Here is a 15,212-nt window from a genome sequence, read left to right as displayed (position 1 = left end):
ATCTTTGTAAAACTTTTCATCTATTTAAGTATATTCCTGGACTTTCTTTTTTTTTTGGTATTTTTAAATTTTTTTTTAATTTTAAAATCTTTATGATGTTTCAGTGATTTTTATGTTTATTCTTATATCAATACCTTACAACCTTCCTTTCGTTCATTTAGTTGTTTTTATATTTTTATTTTATATTAAAATACAATTGATTAGCAATAATGTGTTAGTTGCATGTATGCAGCAAAGTGATTCAGTTATACCCATACAAGCATCCTTTGTCTTTTAAATTATTTTTCCATTTAGATTATTACAGAATATTAACCAGAGATCCCTGTGCTCTACAGTAGGTTCTTGATTATCTATTTTAAATATAGCAGCATATACATGTCAATCCCAAACTCACAGTCTATTCCTCCCCTCCCTGCTTTTTCCCCTGGTTATCATAATTGTGTTTTCTAAGTCTCTGAGTGTTCCTGTTTTATAAATAAGTATATTTGTATCTTTTATTTTAAGATTCTTACATATAAGCCATATCATATGATATTTGTCTTACTTACTTCACTTAGTATAATAATCTCAGATCAAACCTTGTTGCTGTAATTGGTATATTTCATTCTTTTTAATTGCTGGGTAATATTCCATTGTGTGTATATATATATATATATATATACTGTATTTTGTTTCTCCATTCATCTGTTGACATTTAAGTTGCTTCCAAGTCTTGGCTATTGTAAACAGCACTGTGATGAACATCAGGGTGCATGTAACCTTTTGAAGCATGGTTTTTTCCTAGTATGTATCCAGAATCCATATGCTGGTTCACTTAGTAGGTATATTGAGTTTTTTAAGAAACCTCTATATTGTTCTCTTTAGCTATCATATCATTTTACATTCACACCAGCAATGTAGGAGAATTCCCATTTCCCCATACCCTCTCCAACATTTGTCATTTGTAGACATTTTTAATGATGGCCATTCTGAATTTGCATTTCTCTAATACTTAGTAATATTGAGCATCTTTAATATGAGTCGTTCATTTGTATGTTGTCTTTGAAGTATCTAAAACAGAACTATTTTCCTTCACTAAAACTGATTTGTGTGCTACCTATTGTTCCCATTACTTCTTTGGAATTTCTAGAAACCACCAGAAATACTTTTTCCTGATTCTAATTTGTCCTTTTCAAGAAAGGAAATTCATAATTCATATATATGTACATAAATAATTCTTTCTCAAATAGAAATAACTTCTGACTTAGCATATTCAATGTATTAATATTTTGAAATTCACTAACATCAACTGTCTACACTCTATCTCCAACCCCACATAAATCTATTTAATTTGTAATATATATACTATATTTATAATAGTCCACCATTATTTTCTCAATATCATGATTGGCATGATTCAAGAGAAACCTTAATACTGTCCCCAGATCAGCAGAAGTCATATTAGGAGCACAATGTGCATGTGGATTAAGTCACTTCCGTCATGTGAGGAGCACAGTGTAGGTTTTATTAAAAATGCTAAACTGAGAAGAAACTTAACAATTAAAACCTTCTTAATATTGAAAAAAACTGACAGAATTTTAATTCCATCTGAGAAGGAAGGGTCTGGTTAAACATATGGTAACAATTTGGATTGAACAATAAATAATTGAAAGAAAAAATGCTAGATTATATACTGTCTCTTACTACATGAAGCTTCTGCAGTTGTGTGCATCGAATAGATATGATGAAAGAGAAGCTTTTAATAAAAGGTTGAGGAAACAAAAAAGTTACTAAGTTGTGTATATAAGAATATAGGGCAAGGTTACATCGGAGCAAAACAGTAGACAGCAAGGTGAAGAAGGGCAGGGAACACATTAGATGAAAACCTCAGAGAAATTAATGCCAGGCAAGTGAGAGATATAAAGACACAGCATTTAAGCTACTGGGCTTTAAAGCCTGCTTATACCTAGTGTCCTTTCCTCCTCTACATAAGATTGACTCAACACTAACAAGTATATGTGTGCACACTGCTGTTCAATCTTAAGGGCAGTGGCACACCCTAAGATAGAAATATACTAACTTCACAATGAGACGAGAATGGTCTCTATGGACTTTTTCTAGGTCAGTTCAAACACTGAATAAATCTTGAAATTTCTATTCATATTTTGTCAACTTCTTACTCCATAACATCCTCATGGCATTTTTCACTTCTGCATTCCTCAGGGTATAAATCAGAGGGTTGAACAAAGGTGTCCCAACTTTATAAAACACAGCTATCATCTTATCCATGGAGAAGGTGGTTGCAGGGCAAGTGTATATAAATATGCAAGGACCAAAGAACAAGATGACCACAATAATGTGGGAGATGCAGGTCGAGAGGGCTTTTTTCCTCCCTTCAGCACTGTGGTTTCTCAGAGAATGCAAGATGATAGCACAGGATAAAGCATGACAAAACTCACTGTACAGATGGCCCTGTTGTTGGACACCAAGAGTAGGTTGGTCACATAGGTGTCTGTACAGGCAAGTTTCAACAAAGGCTGCAAGTCACAGAAGTAGTGATTAATTACATTGGGACCACAGAAAGGCAGACTTAAGGCTAGAAGAATCTGAGCTGATGAATGCACACAGGAACCCAACCAGGCCAAGGACATTAGCACACCACAGACTCAATGACGCATGATGGTCGTGTAGTGCAGACGCTTACAGATGGCCACATAGTGGCCATGAGGACAAGGATGAAGATCTCTAGGCAGCCAAAGAAATGGAATGTAAAGACTTGGATCATGCACTCACTGAAAGAGATAGTGGTCTTCTTCAGCATCAGCAATCATTCTGGGAGCTATGGAAGTAGAGAAGCAGGCGTCAGATAAGGAGAAGTAGAAAAGGAAGAGTACATTGGACTCCCAAGTGCCCGACTGGTCTTGACAGTAACAATAATCAGCAGGTTATCCAGCAATGTCCCCAAGTAGAGAATCAAGAAAATGACAAACACTATTTTCTTCCTAACAGGATCTTGTGTCAATCCAAGCAGAACAAACTCAGTCACATTATTTTTCAGCTGCATGATTTCATGACTGAGGAGAAGAAATGAGTGCAAAATGATCAATCTGGAAAAAATAAGGAAATAATTCATAGGATGTTACATGATGTTATGAAATATTACTTTGGGGGACCATTGTATCTGTGATTTCTTGATAACTCATGTTAACACTTTGTGGGATAATTTTTAATGACCACTGCAAAGGTTTACTGTGAGTTTCAAATAACCTTCTGAAAGTAATAATTTCCTATAAGATTTTCTTTTAGAAAGCTTGCTAAGTTTGATATCATTATTGATTAAATTTTCCAATTTGTTGAATGTATAGTTAAGAGATATGTCTTTGTTCTTTCTTTCATTTGTTTGTCATATTCAAAAACTTTATGGCACATGTTTTTCATGCTATATCACTTGGGATTTAGGATATACGTGACTGCCTTTGGAGGTTTATGATATAAAGTCATACTATACCTTTAACTCTGTTAAAACCATTATACATAAACACTTATGTATCACATAACTGCTATACATAGAGATATATAATCATATATATGTGTATATATATATATATACACATATATATTTAATATGTTCCAACTCTTCCTTGGACTCTTATTCCAATTATTGCAGCTTGAGCAATGGAACAGGAAATATACCCTTTAAATAATCTGCTGTTATCATCTTGGATGTGAAGTTCTGTATTAAACAAATACTAACGATCAGAAATAAATGTTATTTCGTATGCCATTATCTCAAATATCCCAGTTTATCTTTTTTTCCAACTTCTAAAAATACCATTTAGAATACTCAGAATTCCTGAAGTTATGGTACTAAATGAAGGATGGTGGGTTATTACTCAAAAGTTAGTATTTCTCTCTTAAGCATCTTAGACCTGGAGTAATTTTGGGAGATGGTTGTGTGTCATCAGGTGGGTGGTATAGGATCCAATCATGGTTTTATTCCTAGGAGAGTTTGTATTGTTCAAGTATCTGAAAATCCGCAAGTCTCAGAAAAAAATCAAAGAAGGAGAAGGCAGAAGATGTACTTTTAAAAAGAAGTAATGCTGATTTTCAATAGATATAGTCTTCACTTCTATTCTTCAAATGGATGTTACAAATTTTAAATGACTATATTTGTTAAAAATAAACAGATAATCTCTTGATGTGGGGGCTAGGAGAGAAGAGCTAAAAGCAAAGCAGGCAGGCAAAGCTGAAAAATAGATAAGGGTGAAACATTATCTATTTAGCATTAGGCAGAATCTTCTGTGCTTAAAGAGTTGTCTTATGGCAGAAGCCACAGGGAGAAGCATTACTTAAATAAAGGAGGCTCTTTGTCCACTTCCCCCTGACTCAGTTGCCCTAGATGTCCATCTTTAGAGGAAATTCTACACTCACTTTATTTCTTTGCAGAACTTGCCATTCTTTGTGGAAAGTTTAACAGATTGTCCGAAGACTATTTATCACTCAGTAGTCCAAGTAAAAGAGTATATAATCTACCATCATTGAGCTCCTCACTCTGTCCCCATGATTTCTGATTATCTGACCCACAGACGCCTTAGAAAACAGCCTGCCTGCAAGTCAAAAAGTGGCCCCCAAAGTGCTCATTATTCATGCTTTATGTATATATATATATATACATATATATATATATATATCTGTTTGCCATATTTATCAATAAATTAATATTTATTTTCTGTTCAAATCTTTTTAGATGTAGAACTGGTGCCTGGTGGAGGGGTAAGGGTAAATGAGACCAAATGTGGAAGAACACTGACAGGTACAAATATTGATGAAAAGGAAATATTTCTACCCAGTATTTCTCAGGAATGCTCATCCCAAATAAATGACACATTATTTTTCACCTTAATTATAGTTTTCAGGCTCTTCATTGCCATGTTTCTTCCAAAAGTTTTCTGAGAAACAGGCATTCACCTTTTCAAATTAAACTTTTGAAATGTAGAAAGTGCCAATTAAAAACTTATGATGCTATTTTGGGAGAATATAAGGAGGGATTATTTTATACTGTGATATACAATGTTCTGTACAAAGTTGTCACATGGAAATGGAAAAGTTGCTGTTCTCCCAAAGCTATGTGAAGATCACTGTCTCCATGAAACTTATGTCTGATTTCTAGTACTCTTAGCTCCTAGTGAGGGTTTATCTTGTCACACTACCTTACACCAACATTATGTATAAACTTTCTTAAACTTTGCTATCTCTAGAATTTGTAATGAAAACAATAACACATGAAATACATTCCCTTATTATTTCATTACAATGAGTTTTAACATGTCAAGATTTATTGAGTTCATAACATCACTTTTCCTCGTTTGTGTTATTTTCTTTATTTTCTTATATTAACAGTAAATCTAAAAAAAAACTATTTATTTTACACAGTTCTGCGAAAAGTAAAAAGTGCATTCAAAATTAAAAAAAGAAGAGATGGAAATATATTAGAAAATTGTGATGGTTAATTTTGTAATTATGCCACTAGAGTAAAACACGGAAAATGTTTTTCACTTACCTGTTAGAAGACACTGAATAAGTGTCAATTCTGACCATCTTTTTTGATACCAACCTTTTCACAGAGCAGTGAAAAAAAAAATGCTTGTCTCTGAATTCCAGGGAGAATATTTTAAGAAATAATGACATAAGGTTTTGGCATCATAGAGAGTGTTCTCCCTAAAGTTTTCTCCACTACGCTAGTCAGAAACATCTCATATGTAATAAACAGCTTTCATTTGTCTATTTAGCTTATTAGGAAAACAAGTTAATTTTTCTCATGCCCTTTAATCACATATAAACAAGTATTTGTAATTCTTAGCTTCTTCACACTGAACAACCTTACCAGAGAAAAAGAGGAATAAACAAATGAAAGGTAGAGAGAGCAGGTAAAATAAATAAATAAATAAAAATCGTTATTCATTAAAAAGAAAGTGGGCCATCCAGAAAAAACTATGCTACAAGTTAGTACCTAAATTATCCCTCCTTGTGTTAGAAACTTACCAGAATGGAAAAGTGTGCTATAATATAGCCAATTAAATGAGATGGTTAGATAGGATTATGGACTCAACAGATATGAATTTGCACAAACTCTGGGAGATAATGGACAAGGAAGCCTGGTGTGCTGCAGGCAATGGGGTGCAACTACTCTGATTTGACTGACTGAACAACAACATACAGTCTTTCACACGAAAAAAAAAATTCTAAGCAAGAATTTAATACATAAAACAGTGTCTTTTAAGAAAGAAGAGGATATAATTTATGTTTCTTTAAAAATTAGCAACTTTAAACATCTTTATAAGTGCCTCTTGACCAACTGCATGTTTTCTTTGGAAAAAATTCTGTTAGGTCTTCTTTTAATTTGAATCAGTTGTTTTTTCCTTTTTTAATTGTATGAGCTATGTATGTATTTTGGATATTAACCCTTCATTAAACATATTACTAGCAAATATTTCCCCCCATTCAGGATATCTTTTCATCTTGTTTATAACGTCCATTGTTGTGAAAATACTTTTAATTATGATACATTTAAAAATATTGCCATGATTTATATCATAGAGTGTTCTACCTATAGTTCTACCCTTAGTTTTATGGTTTCAGTCTTACATTCAGGTCTTTAATCCATTTTGAGCATACCTTTAAAAGTATATGTGTTATAAAATGTTTTAATTTTATTCTTTTACATGTAGCTTTTTAATTCTTTTAGCATCATTTAATGAAGAGGATGCCTTCTCCAACTGAATATTTTTGCCACTTTTAAGATCACAGATTAATGGACCATAGTGTGTGGGTTTATTTCTGGGCTCTCTGTTTTGTTACATTGACCTCTGTGTCTGCTTTTGTCCCTTGTTTTGATCACTGTAGCTTTGAAGTAGTCTGTAAATCTTGAAAGTTGAAACTTTCAGCTCTGTCCTTTCTCAAGATTGTTCTGGCAAATTAAACTGCAGTGAAGTATTATTTCACACATCTGTTCAGTTAACTTCAGTTCAGTCGCTCAGTTGTGTCCGACTCTTTGTGACCCCATGAATCACAGCACACCAGGCCTCCCTGTCCATCACCAACTCCCGGGGTCTACCCAAACCCATGTCCATTGAGTCAGTGATGACATCCAACAATTTCATCCTCAGTCATCCCTTTCTCCTCTACCTTCAATCTTTCGCAACATCAAGGTCTTTTCCAATGAGTCAGCTCTTTGCATCAGGTGGCCAAAGTATTGGAGTTTCAGCTTCAGCATCAGTCCTTCCAATGAACACCCAGGACTGATACCCTTTAGGATGTACTGGTTGGATCTCCTTGCAGTCCAAGTGACTCTCAAGAGTCTTCTCCCACACCACAGTTCAAAAGCATCAATTCTTCGGTACTCAGCTTTCTTCACAGTCCAACTCTCACCTCCATACATGACCACTGGAAAAACCATAGCCTTGACTAGACGGACCTTTGTTGGCAAAGTAATGTCTCTGCTTTTGAATATGCTATCTAGGTTGGTCATAACTTTCCTTCCAAGGAGTAAGCGTCTTTTAATTTCATGGCTGCAGTCACCATCTGCAGTGATTTTGGAGCGCCCAAAAATAAATTCTGACACTGTTTCCACTGTTTCCCCATCTATTTCCCATGAAGTGATGGGACCAGATGCCATGATCTTCATTTTCTGAATGTTGAGCTTTCAGCGAATTTTTTCACTCTCCACTTTCACTTTCATCAAGAGGATCTTTAGTTCTTCACTTTCTGCCATAAGGGTGACATCAACTGCATATCTGTGGTTATTGATATTTCTCCCGGCAATCTTGATTCAAGCTTGTGCTTCTTCCAGCTCAGCATTTCTCATGATGTACTCTGCATAGAAGTTAAATAAGCAGGGTGACAATATACAGCCTTGACTTACCCCTTTTCCTATTTGGAACCAGTCTATTGTTCCATGTCCAGTTTTAACTGTTGCTTCATGACCTGCATACAGATTTCTCAAGAGGCAGGTCAGGTGGTCTGGTATTCCCATCTCTTTCAGAATTTTCCACAGTTTATTGTGATCCACACAGTCAAAGGCTTTGGCCTAGTCAATAAAGCAGAAATATATGTTTTCCTGGAACTGTCTTGCTTTTTCCATGATCCAGTGGATGTTGGCAATTTGATCTCTGGTTCCTCTTCCTTTTCTAAAACCAGCTTGTACATCCGGAAGTTCACGGTTCATGTATTGCTGAAGCCTGGCTTGGAGAACTTTGAGCATTTCTTTACTAGCATGTGAGATGAGTGCAATTGTGCAGTAGTTTGAGCATTCTTTGGCACTGGCTTTCTTTGGGATTGGAATGAAAATTGACCTTTTCTAGTCCTGTGGCCACTGCTGAATTTTCCAAATTTGCTGGCATATTGAGTGCAGCACTTTCACAGCATCATCTTTCAAGATGTGAAATAGCTTAATAGGAATTCCATCACCTCCACTAGCTTTGGTCATAGTGATGCTTTCGAAGGCCCACTTGACTTCAAATTCTAGGATGTCTGGCTCCAGGTGAGTGATCACACCATCCTGATTATCTTGGTCATGAAGATCTTTTTTGTACATCAACTATACCTCAATAATTATTTTTTAAATGACAAGGATATAAAGCCATATCCACACAATCAAAAGTTGAGGAAATTTGTCACTCACGACCATACCTGCTTTGGATTTTCCTTGTGGCTCAGCTGGTAAAGTATCCGCCTGCAATGTGGGAGACCCTGGTTGATCCCTAATTCAGGACGATCACTTGGAGACGGGAATGGCCCCTCACTCCAGTGTTGTCGCCTGGAGGATCCCATGGACGGAGGAGCCTCAGGGGCTGCAGTCCACGGGGTCACAGACAGTCAGATATGACTGAGCAAACAGCACTTTAGCTTTTCACTTCTAGCTTATAACAAATACTAAAGCAGTTTCTTCTAGTTAAAAGGAAAATAGATAGCAATGTGAATATATATGAAAGTATAAAACTTGTTTTATGTGGTCACATATCAAAACAGATACAGAATACTACTGTAATGATGTTATGAAAAGTCCTTTGTTTTACTGTAAACATTGAAAGATGTACATACTTCTATATTTAAAATGAATAATCAACAAGGACCTTCTCCTACTCTGCTCAATATTCTGTAATAGCCTAAATGGGCAAAGGATTTGATAAAGGATAGATGTTGATGTGTAACTGAACAACTTTGTGGTATACCTGAAACTAGCAACATTCTTAATCAGCTATGTTCCAATATGAAATAAATTAAAAACAATATTATGCTACAAAAAAAGTGACTCTTTTCATATGCTGGGGAAAAATGGAATTTAACCAAGTGTGTGAAGATTTTTACACTGAAAACTATAAAATAGTTTTAAGGAAGTTAAAGATTTATAAACAGAAATATATTCCATATTTATGGATTAAAAGATTCCCTGGTAGCTCAGTGGTAAATAACCCATCTGCCAATACAGGAGGTGAAGGTACAGTCCTTGAGTCAGGGAGATTCCCTGGAGGAAGAAATGGCAACTCACTCCAGTATTCTTGCTTGGGAAATTCATGGAAAGTGGAGCCTAGAGGGCTACAGTCCATGGGGTCACGAAAGAGTCAGACATGACTTAGCAACTAAACAACAATTAAGATAAAACACTCCCCAGAATGACCTGCAGATTCAAAGCAATTCCTGTTAACATATTAATAGCCTTGTTTTGCTTTGTTTTGTTGGCAAAAAAGAAGGTAGACCTAAAATTCTTATAGCAATGTAAGGAACTCCAAAGAGGCCCAGTCTTGACAAATTAAGAACACATTTGGAAAACTTATTTTTATGCTGAACTTACTAAAAGCTACAATAATTTAAAGTGTACTAAAATAAGACAAACATAAACAAAAATATATAAAGTCCAGAAATAAACATATACATTTTTTTTATCAGTTCTGTTTTCACAAGGTCACCAGTACCATTCCATGGGACTTGAATAGTCTCTCTACAACTGATGTCAATAAACTAGTTGTGATTGTTGTTCAATCGCTCAGTCGTGTCAGACTCTTCATGACCCCATGGACTGCAGCACACCAGCCTTCCCTGAAACTGGAGATGATTCTTCCTTGGTTTCTTGCATGGTTACATGTTTTTCTGTATTATTTCCAAAATGTCAATGCTTCCTAATTCTGGGTGCATAAATATTCATAAAAATAGGTGAAGGTCTTCTGCAAATACACAGCAATGTGCTGTTTCCTGAATGTTTCCTCAAGCAATTCTCATAACAGCCTGTGAGATGGATTACTCTTCTCACTCGATATTAGAAGAAATAAGAATGAAAACTGACAAAATTCCATCTCAGATTAAAAAGTTGCAAATAGAAAAATGCATGATCCTAATCTGATTTTTCTGATTCCCCAATTAATGTGCTCAACACCTTGGATCATCATTTCAACATTTTCAGAAGAGTCTGTGGGCTCATTGTTTATAGGGAAATTGCGGATGGAAGAAAAGTGGGTGAAAAAGAGAAAGGTAAAATGGATCCTCAATGAAAGCAGTGCGTGCATGCTTAGTGGCTTGGTCATATCCAACTCTTTGTGAATCCTTGCACCCTATCCCTCCAGACTCCTCTGTCCATGGGATTTTCCCATACTGGAGTGGGTTGCCATTTCCTCCTCCAGAAAGCAGTACTACATGATTCTTAATATTGGGGATTCCAGTCTGAGTCTCTTCATAGGTTGATGAAATTGCTTTATACATATAACTGTCTCTGAAGTAATATTAAAATAAAAATAGGACCATTTCGGTCCTATTAAAATACATTTACTAATTCAACAGTGTCTATTATAATAATGACATAGGGCATAAATTAAGTATTTGAAGTGAAAAAAAAAAGCATAATCTAAACTAATCTTAGCTCTGCCCTTTTTAGCTGCCTGATTTGGGGTAGGCACTCTATACTTCCACTTCTTAATGTGTAAAATAAGTATAAAAATGATAGTAGTAACTACTAAGACAGATAATTCCTAGGCAGATTGATAAGAAGTCTGGAGTCCCCGAGGAGGAGAAAGGGGTCTGATGCTTTCAAGGAGAAAAGGACAAACTTCTTTTTCCATATGTCTTAGTCAATATCACAAAGTATCTTGCTTGTTTCTCCTTAAGAAGAAACTTTCGACTAATCTTGTCATCTTAAAATGTATACTATGGCAGTAAAGGTATATTATGGGAGGAGGTCTGGTAATATCTTTCTATTGTTAGTTCTAATCCCGCCCGTCATCTTAAAATGTAAATTGTGGGAGTGGGTCTAGTAAGATCTTTACAACCTTGAGACATTATTTTGATTTATTGTAATAATCAATTGAAAAAGCACGTAACTCTCTTTTCTAAGACTAGCGAGGGGGATACTCTCCATCCCCCTTCTGATGTCTATGTCAGAAGCTTTCTCTGTCTCTTTTCATACTCTAATAAAACTCTGCTATATGAAAGCTCTTTAGGGATCAAGCCTGGGCCCCGGTTCTGAAGCTAAATCTACGTCTTCAGAGATCACAAATCCGACACCGTTCACCATAAGCTATCACCACCTTACCTGTCTTTAATGAAGCCTAAATAACAAAGTATCTTCCCTTTACAATTAGCTTTAGCTATTAGATGGGGAAACAGTGGAAAGAGTGTCAGACTTTATTTTGGGGGGCTCCAAAATCACTGCAGATGGTGATTGCAGCCATGAAATTAAAAGATACTTACTCCTTGGAAGAAAAGTTATGACTAACCTAGATAGCATATTCAAAAGCAGAGACATTACTTTGCTGACTAAGGTCTGTCTAGTCAAGGCTATGATTTTTCCTGCGGTCATGTACGGACGTGAGAGTTGGACTGTGAAGAAGGCTGAGCACCAAAGAATTGATGCTTTTGAACTGTGGTGTTGGAGAAGACTCTTGAGAGTCCCTTGGACTGCAAGGAGATCCAACCAGTCCATTCTGAAGGAGATCAGCCCTGGGATTTCTTTGGAAGGACTGATGCTAAAGCTGAAACTCCAGTACTTTAGCCACCTCATGCAAAGAGTTGACTCATTGGAAAAGACTCTGATGCTGGGAGGGATTGGGGGCAGGAGGAGAAGGGGATTACAGAAGATGAGATGGCTGGATGGCATCACTGGCTCGATGGAAGCGAGTCTGAGTGAACTCCGGGAGTTGGTGATGGACAGGGAGGCCTGGTGTGTTGTGATTCATGGGGTCGCAAAGAGTCGGACATGACTGAGCGACTGAACTGAACTGAACATTATATTATTACTATTATATAATAAGACTTTTGTCATCTATTTTATGGATGAAATAATACCGTTTACATAGGTTGTAATCATATCATGCATATAGCAGTCAATCATTAAGTGTATATTTATTAGTTATAAAGTTATTAGATTTAAAAATACGTTAATTGTTTTACAGTAGCTTCTGTATCTTTTCATTACTTTCCCATTACCAATGCTCTGTCAATTATTATAAACAGCCTGATTCCAGTGATCCTTTGTGTTTTCCATCTCCCTACTTAAACTCAGCACACTTCATATAGATCACTCAAAGGTAATTCCTAGAATAACATCCACATTCACTCTTTCTCAAATCTGTCTTCATCCTTATAATCTCACATTCTTGGTTACCTTGCAAGGTTTCCAATTTCCTAAGAATAAAGGGAATATGCCTTGGCTTTACATTCATAGCCTTTACACCCATTTTCTACCTTTCATTGCAGGTTGGCTACAACTATATGTGAGATCTGTTAATTCATATTAGATTCTGAGCATCTCACATGATTAAATGTGCTCAGGCAATCTCCTGCCTATGTGTTCACAGAGTTCCTCATGTCTAACTTTAAACATTATCCACTCATGCCTTTGAGGGGATTTAAGAGAACAGAATTTTTTTTTTCCTATATCAAAAGAAAAACTGAACATAATTTGAAAATAATTTGGAACTCAAAAGAATCAAGGCATTTATCTTTTTATTACATGTAGAGGCTTAGTGAACTCACAGTTGAGCTAATAAAAAAGTATTTTTCCAGGTAATTTAATTAATCATAATATAAGACACACGGACGATAGGAACATGACTGAGTTTGTTCTCCTTGAGCCCACACAGAATCCAAAGATGCAGAAAATAAATTGCATTTGTTGTGTTTTTTTTGTCATCTAGGAAATGTTGCAGGAAATGTGCTCATTATGGTAACCATCAGAGTCAGTCCATTACCAAGTTTTTCCATGTACATTTTCCTGGCCCATCTCTCTTTTATTGATCCTTACTATTCCTCTGTGAATATTCCTAAACTGATCACAGATTCACTCTGTGAAAAGAAGACCATCCTATTCAATGGATACATGATCCAAAATCTTTGGGGAATATTTCTTTGGAGGTACTGAAGTCATCCTGCTTACATGATGGCCTGTGATAGTGATGTGACCATTTGCAAACCCTTGCACTATACAAATATCATGAACTGGAAGGTGTGTGGGCTGCTAATTGGAGTGACATAAGTCTGAAGTTTTCTTCATGTAATCATACAGATCTTCTTCATCTTCAGATTTCTCTTCTGTGGCCCTAATGTCATAGACCACTTTTTGTTTGATCTGAATCCTTTGTTCAATATTGCCTGCACTGATACTCACACTCTAGGGTTCTTTGTTGTTGCCAACAGTGGATTCCTCTGTCAGTTAAACTTTCTCCTCTTGATGGGCTCATACGTCATCTTTCTGTGCTCCCTAAGGAACCACAGTTTGCAGGTGAGGCACTAGGCCCTCTCCATTTGTGTCTCCCAAATCACAGTTGTTATCATATCCTTCGTACCTCTCACATTTGTGTACCTGAGACCACCAGTTACTTTACCTATTGATAAAACAGTTGCTATATTCTACATTTTAATAACTTCCATGTTAAATCCTTTCATCCATACCTTGAGAAATGCCCATATGAAAAACACCATTATGGATGTGTAATAGAAAAATGATTTCAGGTGACAAACAAAAGATGTATGAAGCCCACCATGGATTCCATTGATGCAAATGTCAAAAGTGCATTACTGATGTTTCCATCAAAGAATATCTATGAGATAAAAGAAAAATAGATAACCAGTATACCTCATAGATTCTGCAAGGGGAGAAGAAATGGGCGCAAGAAAAGTGAGGAAAATTTGTATATCTCATGCTTCCTGATTTTAAAACTTACTGTAAAGCCACAGTAATCAAAACAGTGTGGTACTGGCATAAAAACAGGCATATAGAGCAGTAGAAAGGAAAGCCAGCAATAAGCCATCACACGAATAGTTAAATGATCTTTTTACAAGTATGCCAACATCATCCAAAGGCAAAAGGGGCTTTCAGTAAATTGTCTTGGCAAAACTAGATATCTATGTGTAAAAGAATGAAGGTAGATCCTTAGCTTACATCATATCAAAATATATTCAAATGGATCAAAAGCCTTAACATAAGAGCTAAAATCTTGAAACATCTAGAAAAAATGGAGAGGAAAAGATTCAGGCCATTAGATTAGGCCATGATTTTTTTTAATGACACCAAAAACAAAGGCACAAGAAGAAAAACTAGGTAAATAGGACTGTATCGTGCCAGGAGCCAGCGTGGAGAATCCCGCCCATGGCAAAGGTCATGAGGAAGAGGCCTGATGGACAAACGCAAGATCAGGCCTCAAGGGGTCCCCCTTCTCAAACATCTACCCCCAAACCAGAATCTGTTTTTTCACGACTTTCATCAACTCTTCTGACATTAACAGAGGGCTGTCCCTGACCAAAGAGTTAACTTAGGGCTCTAGTCGATAAATCTCCTGGGCATGAAAAGAGTGTTTCAAACCCCGTTAGCATTCTAGCTTACTTGGCAGGTTTATCCAGACTCTTGCAACATTGTTGAGCCTATGCTTGCTGCCAAATTCTCACATCCCTTATCCATTGTGTTCCTGGGAGTGCATATAGTCAGGATGTAGAAGAAACAAGTAATAGCCTTAACATTAGCAACATTAGACTTTGAGTTAATAAGTTCTTTCTTTGCTATAACCTGCTGAATCTTTGCTCCATAAAAATGTAAGTCTGTACTTTAAGGGTGATGCAGGCTAGGAATTTAAGAAGAAATACTTTAAGGGAAAATTATTGTTCTGGCTGACAAACCTTTATCAAAAAGAGGTCATAAAATAGGCCTCTGGGCCAGAAGATAATGTACAAAAAATGAGACTCTTACAAAAAGG

The 15,212-nt window shown here is 36.1% G+C and overlaps 2 pseudogenes; one reads left to right on the top strand and one right to left on the bottom strand.

Annotated features, from left to right (window-relative positions):
* Window positions 1–2,133: 2,133 nt before the first annotated feature.
* LOC106992017 (olfactory receptor 4C16-like) lies at window positions 2,134–3,043 on the bottom strand (annotated as a pseudogene).
* A 2,028-nt stretch (window positions 3,044–5,071) lies between these two features.
* Window positions 5,072–14,018, top strand: LOC114114587 (olfactory receptor 4C46-like; annotated as a pseudogene).
* The last annotated feature ends 1,194 nt before the right edge of the window (window positions 14,019–15,212 follow it).

This window comes from Ovis aries, chromosome 4 (genome assembly GCF_016772045.2).
Source record: "Ovis aries strain OAR_USU_Benz2616 breed Rambouillet chromosome 4, ARS-UI_Ramb_v3.0, whole genome shotgun sequence".
In the NCBI taxonomy this organism is placed as follows: Eukaryota; Metazoa; Chordata; class Mammalia; order Artiodactyla; family Bovidae; genus Ovis; species Ovis aries.
The sequence above is the reverse complement of the archived record's forward strand: the minus strand, read 5'-3'. Positions and strand labels throughout refer to the sequence as shown.